Here is a 9,160-nt window from a genome sequence, read left to right as displayed (position 1 = left end):
AAATCCTGAACGGTAAAAGTCAAAATCGTCATTATTGAACTTGACCTTCATTTAGTTGTCAGTAACAACATATTGAAATTTTAAAAGCTTTGGTAGAACAGTTCATGCGTAAATGCACGGACACGACTGGGAACGCCATTTTTCAATCTTTCAAGAACCACAACTCCTGAACGGTAAAAGTCAAAATCGCCATTATTGAACTTGACCTTCATTTAGTTGTCAGTAACAACATATTGAAATTTTAAAAGCTTTGGTTGAACGGTTCATGAGTTAATGCACGGACAACATTTAATTGCCTATTTTAACTTAATAAAAACCAATTCAGAGTGGAAAGATAATGTTATAAATGACATGCTTAAACTTTAAATAATACTAAACCCAACATCTCACAGTCAAATTAAAAATACAGTTGCCTTTATAAAGCAGTCATTAGAACTGAGGATGGGAGACCAAAAACAGTAATTTGATCTGATACATTTTGTATTCTAATATTGTATTGTTGTTGTGTTTGTCACAGATCATGTTTTTGATTTATATGGCAATGAAATTATTTGATTTGATTTAAACCGTTGGCAAATGTTGTGTTACAGTCTATACAGCTATCCTTGGAATGTGGTCAATTTAAGGAAACATCAGAATGTTTTATCATCAAAGGGGTAAAATTTACGGGAAAATATATTATTTTTAATAAAAATTAAGCTGTTCAAGTTTACAGCAGATACAATTGTCAATACTCATTATAAGATTATCCTGACCAAATGACCGATTTAAGGTAACAACTAATACAATTATCCAAAAAGTTGTCAAATTTACAGTAAAATGTAGAAAAATTATTACTAGTAGTAAAACCGTTGGCAAGTTTAGTGTTACAGTCTTATACAGCTATCCTTGGAATGTGGTCGATTTAAGGAAACATCAGAATGTATGATCATAAAGGGGGTAAAATTTACTGAAAAATATAATATTTTTAATAAAAATCGAAGCTGGGTCAAGTTTACAGCAGATGCAATTGTCAATTCACATTATAAAATTACCTTGACCAAATGACCGATTTAAGGTAACATATAATACAATTATCAAAAAGTTGTCAATTTTACAGTAAAATAATTAAAAATCATTTCTAGTAATAAAACCGTTGGCAGGTTTTGTGTAACATTCTATACAGCTATCCTTGGAATGTGGTCGATTTAAGGAAATTGAAAAGACCAGACCAGTTTGTGCACAGCTTTGTCAATTGTGAATCCTATTATCTTCTTTTTAACATCAAACAGTAAATTAGATTAATAGCGTTGTTTATTTTATCAATGATGTGTGTGGTGTTTTTTTTTTACTTAATTGTGTTTCTAACATTCTGCTATAGAATATTTTGTTCATGTCCATTTTGTTTCAGTTGAAGAGTGTGGAAGATTTCTATTCCAAAGACTTGTTTCTTTCCAAACATGGAGATTGGTTAGTTGACCAAGGAATATCGAATGATTGGAGCTTCAAACTAAACGATAAAGATGCATTATCAAACAGCTCATTTATTATTGGTATTACTATTACTACTAACTACTACCAATTAGATTAGATTGATTGATCATTAACCCCTAATTAGAATAGTGGTAAAATGTTACCAATATAATTCCAAAGATACGAAGTGGCAACAGGAATGTGAACTGTAATGAATTGAACATTAACAACTAGAATTTCAAATACAAAGCATAGTATTTTTCGTTAAGTCAGTCTTATAAGTTTTCTTCTTTCGTCGACGATCTTCAAATCGTAGTTTCCCTGGTGACAGTGTAATTTAACTAAAATGGACCTTTGTCAAAGTTAAAACACGGCACTGTGTCAATAATGAGTTCATGTTACACAATGAACTTATAGTAACATGAACCAAAAGAACCAAACATCAATGCAACGAAACACTTGGGTGCGTGTGTCAATAATGAGTTCATGTTGCACAATGAACTTAGAGTAACATGAACCAAAAGAACCAAACATCAACGCAACGAAACACTTGTAGTGCGGTCAATTCCCTCCAGTATGGTAAGCGTCTTCTATGAAAGTTTGCATATAAAATACATCTATTCGATTAAATTACTTCTTGTTATTGAAAAAAAACCTATTTACCGTAAATATTAAATTGCTCTAAATCAGAACAACAGTTGTAAATGTGAATGCAGAAATAAATAATCATTAATAGGATAAAAACAACAATATTTGCAACCTTTTTAAACGGTTGTTTGCTGGGTTTAGGTTTATTATTTTACCATTTGAAAAGGGACTTTCCGTTTTGAATTTTCTTCTGAGTTCAGTATTGTTGTAGTTTAACTTTGTTCAACAAAGTGACAAAACGTATCGAACAACAGACATTCTGTTAGCTGACATTGACCTTTGTCAAAAAGAAAAGTGTTCAATTAACAAATTGTGTATACATGCCATGTGTAAGGCCGTGTTCACATTGACCTAAACTCGGTATTGTGTTAGTGTAACTCACACATAAACTAAACACAATTACGTTCCCATTGATAAAACTTAAAGTTTACATGTAGTTTTGTCTACATGCAGTCGATAGTCGATGTAGGCCTTGAGCAGGTTCAGTGTACACAAAACATTCCGAACTGTAATTTTTTTCCATTTATATGTAAAATAGAAACGATTTTTATATAAAATTGATGCTTATAACACTTATTAATTAAGTTCTTTACAGAAATATTTGTCTATTCTTGATATAAAACACTCTACGTAGCCTTTTTAACCCCTTTTCAAAACTCATCCATCATCATTGCCGAAACATTATTCTTTAGAAAAGGTCTTCCCGAATCGACTGGACGTACACACTGACAGAAATATGTACTACTGTTCTTTACTAAAACAACAATTCACTCATAAATGCATTACTGAAAAAGGGGAGGTTAATTGTTAGTTTGTGTAGAATTTCAGATCCGTTAAAATACAATTAGAAATAAAACAAAATATCACCCTCTCCATTTGCCAAAAAAAAATATAAGCACGCTGATGCAGCTCACAATTATAATTCGTAGTCGAGACATCTTTTAACTACTGCAAATGATCCAAAATGACTTTCTTAAAGAAGCAAACACTCTACTTTGAAAAAAAGGGGTGTGTCTGAGTCCGAATTTTTTCTCGCGCGAAAGTTAATATTAATTTTTTTTCGATGGTATCAATTCAATTTTTTAACACTATAATATATGGGGAAACTTTGGATTCAGACTATTTTTCCATTCTAATCATCTGTATGACCCGATTTTTTTTCAATCAAATTTTCGAAAGATGTGGACAGATCTTATGTGAAACTAGTGTAGTTTACATTTAACCAAATGTAAACATGTTTACTGTACACTGCGTTTAGTGTGAACACGGCCTAAGTTATTAAAACTCAGATTTGACTAGTGATGTGAAAGGTTTGTGAAAGTAATAGTTATATTTCTATCTTTTGTCTAGGCAAAATTTCTGTCCCTATCCACATACCCTCATTTTCTAGTGGCAGTTCAAATTTCCTTGACCATCATCCCAGATGGCCTCTTTTGTATCTACCTACCTATTGTATTTATTGTGAACTTGTTCTCGTCCTGAATATGCATGAAATATTTGCCACTGGACGTTAAGCAACCAACAATCAATCAATCTATCTTTTGTCAATTGTCATCAGAAGCATAATTTGTATCAAATGAACCTGACATATCCAAAAGCATTTTAATTTGAATAATTATATTTATAATAAAATTGTCATAGATGGTTTTTTTTTTTATCAGTAGGTGCTTAGCAGAAGCAAGTTCGTTTTTAGAGAGCGTAAGGTCGGTTTATGGAGTTTTTAAATGTACAAGTAAACACCCTCTTGCTTTCAAGGCATTATTTTGTGAAGATTGCCAATAAACGACATTGCAGTCACTGTCAACAATATGTAGTGTGAACTGGAGTGGATGGCACCAACTTCAAATATTGTGAGGAAGTTACAATATATGCTTGGGAATTGTTTTTACAAGCAGTTCAAGGTAATATTTTGTTGTTGTTGTTGGGGAGGGGGCCTGGCAGATATATTTTAGATTGAAGTTCTTCATTTTACTGTAAATTTGACAACTATTTTGAAATCGACCATATTTTATAGATATTTGTCTAAAATGTTCTCCAAACCTGCCATCAGTTTATTGATAATTTTCCACGGTTTAATGACATTTTAACAATTTTTTGAATAATTTTGTTTTACCTTAAATCGGTCATTTAATCAAGATCATGTTCTGATGTGTACTTTCAGTTGGATCAGATATAAACAATAACAAACCACAGCTTTATTCAAATTTTACATTTCTCAGTTCATTTAACTTTTTTTTTTATAATTGTTTCAGGAAAAACGTTCAATCGATTATATTCTAAAATTAATTGAATAGACTAACGCCAAAACCTGCCGTCGTTTTAATACTATTTTTTGTTTACATTTGACTCAATTTTGACTATTTTGATATTTTTTAGAAAAAATAAGATTGCAGACAAAATTGCTAGTTCAATAGAATACCCAAAATGTTTTGAATACACCCCATCTGATCATTTAAACCGACAATGGACTCTGAAAACCATGCATGGAATGCAACAAGTCATTTATTTCTTAAATTGTTATTATTTAGAGGCAAATAACCTTAGGGATATTTTCAGGGTTTTTAAATTTTGAAGCATTCACAATACTTTATAATGATATTTAATATTTGTAATTCTTTTTTCTTCTTCAAAATCAACAAAATCATTCAAATTCAAATAAAATATTGGTCCAAGAATAAATTACATAATGTCATGCCAGAGTCACAGGTGAAGAGTTATCAATCTGAAAATTATATGGAGTTTATTCAAATATTGCAATTGAAGCTAGGACAAATCCTCGTATTTTTCAATACTTGGGAAGTAATTTCTTTTTTGTATCACTCAAACATGTTAAATTAATTGATTGTTGGTTGCTTAAGGTCCAGTGGCAAATATTTTATGCATATTCAGGACGAGAACAAGTTAACAATAAATACAATAGGTAGGTTGTTGTAATAGAGGCCATCTAGGATGATGGTCGGGGAAATTCCGACTGTTAAATTAAAATTAGTTTTGAAATTTCGTGTTCATATTAGAAGAGTGTAACTTATCTTTGTAATACATTTCCCCTTTTTGTTTTTGAGGCTTCTTAGAAATTTAAAGTCACACTGAGCTAGGATATATATGTATTTTGAGATTAAAGACTCTTTACATATCTAATTGGTTATAAATGAACATGTATTGAGGCCATGATAACCTTTGCAACCTCATGTTTGTTAGTTTAAGATTAAACAAAAATAGTGTTTTTATTTTCAATTCAATATTGATTCAAAGCTCCATAATTTTTTTATTTTTTTTTATTATATTATACAAGTAGATACTGTCTATTAATTTGGTTTAAGATATGTAATAAGTTTCTGTAAAGTAAAAAGTAAAAGATTAGACACGAGTTTTCCACGCTTACACTATCATCAGAACTTTGATCATGAACAATTTTAAAAACTTTAACAATGAGCCATAAAAATAACTTCGGAACCATAAAAATTACTTCGGGCAAATTAGAAAGGTTCTTACAAATAAATCAAACGAATCATGATAATGATCGAGTTTGTAGAGTAGAAGATTAATAAATGGAATTTGAATATCAATGCAATCTGAATTTTAAATTCTGTTTTAGTTTATGACCTACAATTTAGCTGCTTAGTGTTTGAGAGGACTACTTGGACATTAACAGGAACAAATCCTTTTCCAACTGATTACTGTGCTTAGTCGACTGGTTAAACCAACCTTCATGAAAGATGAAATACCATCATTGGTAGCAGACACTCATCTTGCTGTGACATTGCTTGAAATGACTCACTTTTCAGGTAAAATAGCGTTACAGATTTAAAATATTGACCAACCCTTGTAACATGGGTAAAAATAGTATAAAGGGTGAAAACAACGTGAAATGAAAGAGTAGTAATCAAGTTTTACGAAGGCCAAACTTAACGTTATCTCCACTCTTATCAGTCTTAATTATTGTGACAAATGAATTGCATCTTAATTTTAAATTGATAGTCTCAGAAACCACCATGTAAATATCAACCTTTGCCTAAATCATTCTTGGAGTATTTAGGTCAGGAAATGTGTATAATATATAAAAGAAGATGTTGTATGATTGCCAATCAGACAACTCTCAACAAGAGACCAAATGTCACAGAAATTTACAACGAAGGCCTTCAGCAATAAGCAAAGCCCATACTAAATAGTCAGCTATGAAAGGCCACTTAATGACAAATGTAAAACAATTCAATTTAGAAAACTAAGGGCATAATTTATGTACAAAATATGAATAGAATAAATAAGCTTTGAAAAATTATCAATAGACCAGCTAGTCCTCGACCACTAACTCCATGTAATTACACACCTATTTTACTATCCGATAGTAAAGGAAGTTATTTAAAAGAATACATTGGAAATACAGTCGTTGGCAGGAAAGTAATATTTTTGTGCAGAAATGGTTCAACTGTCGAAAAATCTTACAACTGGCTCAAGGCTAACATTGACAATCAAATATTACTACACAGTCGACTCGGGATATATGTTTGGTTGGGAACCTGATATATTGCAACACAAGAAGGGAATTTTATATCCTTAACCTCAGAAGATAATCAAGCTGTGCTAAATATTACACACTATTTTCAATACTTTTCAACACTTATCCAAAAGTATCCTGAATGTAAATTAACTTTCTTAGAAACACCAGTTTTCTCTATTGAAGCCTTCAACAAATCACGAAATCACGTAGATCCAAATATTTACAAAAGCCAGAACATTAATAGTTATCACAGGTACCTGAATTATAATTTAATACGCCAAGATCAAATATATAAGCTCAACTCCTTTATTCGCTATACAAACACAACCATAAATTCACGGTCTCCAAAATTTCCAAGTGATCAATACCGTCGATCAAATTACAGACAAGGACACAGCCACAACAATTTATAACTTCTCTCTTTACCAAGACGGTATACATTCAGAAAGAAGTTTTGCTCCGCAAAATACTGAAGCAAATGAAAACTGACTGCTGGAAATAAAGCACAGCGATACCAACTCGTATGTAATTCAAAATACATTGTAGTACAGCTAACCAACTCAAGTTCGGTTTTGGACCAAGTCAGTATGGGTTTTTCTACGCTTAACTTGGTTGGCAGTTGGACGTGATTATATTTTGATAATATTTTTCCCATAATGATATCATCAGAGCTCTGTTGAACCAAGTCAGTGTGGGTTTTTCTACGATATACTTGGTTGGCAGTAGCAACACTTTAGGGAAAATAACAACTCGACTATCCGCCTAAATAACCTGCCACAATTACAACTTCAAAGCATTAACCAAGGCTACGGTGTTTTTACTAAACAAGAGTTTAAGAAAGGGGAGTTGGAGTAAAAAGGAAGATTGCTGGAAGTAATTGACGATGAGTTGGACAATGGGTTCGCTTTTTTATTTTCTGCATAAAAACAAGACTTTCGATTTAAAAAAAACTACAGGCTCTGTGTCGCTCACCTTGGTATATGTGAAACAAAGGAAGCAGACAGTTCATGACAAAATTGTGTTTAGGTGATTGTGATGTGTTTGTACATCTTACTTTACTGACCATTCTTGCTGCTTACAATTATCTCTATCTATAATGAACTTGTCCGTGTAGTTTCAGTGGAAAATGTAAGTAAAAATTTACAAATTTTATGAAAATTGTTAAATAATAATAATTCTATACGCCAGACGCGCGTTTCGTCTTCATAAGACTCATGAGTGACGCTCAGATCAAAATAGTTAAAAAGCCAAACAAAGACAAAGTTGAAGAGCATTGAGGACCCAAAATTCCAAATAGTTGTGCCAAATACGGCTAAGGTAATCTACTCCTGGGGTAAGAAAATCCTTAGTTTTTCGAAAAATTCCAAGTTTTGTAAACAGAAAATTTATAAAAATGACCATATAATTGATATTCATGTCAACACCGAAGTGATGACTACTGGGTTGGTGATACCCTCGGGGACGAAACGTCCACCAGCAGGTTAAAAATTGATTATAAAGGACAATAACTTCTTAGGGGGTCAATTGACCATTTGACTTACTTTTTAGTCTTAAATTGCTGTACCTTATTGCTGTTTACAGTTTATCTCTATCTATAATAATATTCAAGATAATGACCCAAAACAGCAAAATTCCCTTAAAATTACCAATTTAGGGGCAGCTACCTAACAACGAGTTGTCCGATTCATCTCAAAACTTAATGGCAGATAGATCTTGACCAAATACACATTTTAACCCCTCGTCAGATTTGTTCTAAATGCTTTGGTTTTTGAGTTATAAGCCAAAAAAACGCATTTTACCCCTATTTTCTATTTTTAGCCGTAGCGGCCATCTTGGTTGGTTTGCCCGGTCACAAAACACAATTTTTAAACTAGATAGCCTAATAATGATTCTGGCTATGTTTGGTAAAATTTGGCCCAGTAGTTTCAGAGGGGATTTTTTTTTGTAAAAGTAAAACTAAGATTTACGAAAAATAGTTAAAAATTGACTATGTGAAAAAAAATCAAGTAATATTCACGCATTAGCTCCTTTAAGTTGTAATTTTTGTGAGTGAAATAATTATGGTGCAGTTCTTTTATAGGTCCACATCTCCACTGATGAAGTGATATAGTGATATAGGAATTATATTTTGTCATTGAGGCATGTTAGGTAGTATTTGCATTGCATAAAAAGAGAGGATTGTTTCAGCTTTATTGTTAACATTTGTTTGGGTCATTGACTAAAATTAATTTATACATGAGGGACACCTGCTACTATTTTATTGTTATCTTTTTTGCCCTGCTTTTTACAGGTTGAAAAGGCTGTTTCAGATATCCAGGAGTGGAAAATGCACTTAATCCGATCCCGAAACCAGAATAGAGCAAGAACCAATATTCTTTCGGACATGGATGATAATGAGTGCCTTATTATTGCTGATTGGGCTCTAAAATTTCTGCCACGGAGGTATAGAGAAGGACAAACTGATTGGTTTGCCAAGCGTGGCTTAAATTGGCATATAAGTGTTGCTCATATATGAAAGGTGAAGACAAGTACAACACATGTGCATATTTTTGATACACCTGC

This window comes from Mytilus trossulus, chromosome 5 (genome assembly GCF_036588685.1).
Source record: "Mytilus trossulus isolate FHL-02 chromosome 5, PNRI_Mtr1.1.1.hap1, whole genome shotgun sequence".
Taxonomy (NCBI): Eukaryota; Metazoa; Mollusca; class Bivalvia; order Mytilida; family Mytilidae; genus Mytilus; species Mytilus trossulus.
The sequence above is the reverse complement of the archived record's forward strand: the minus strand, read 5'-3'. Positions refer to the sequence as shown.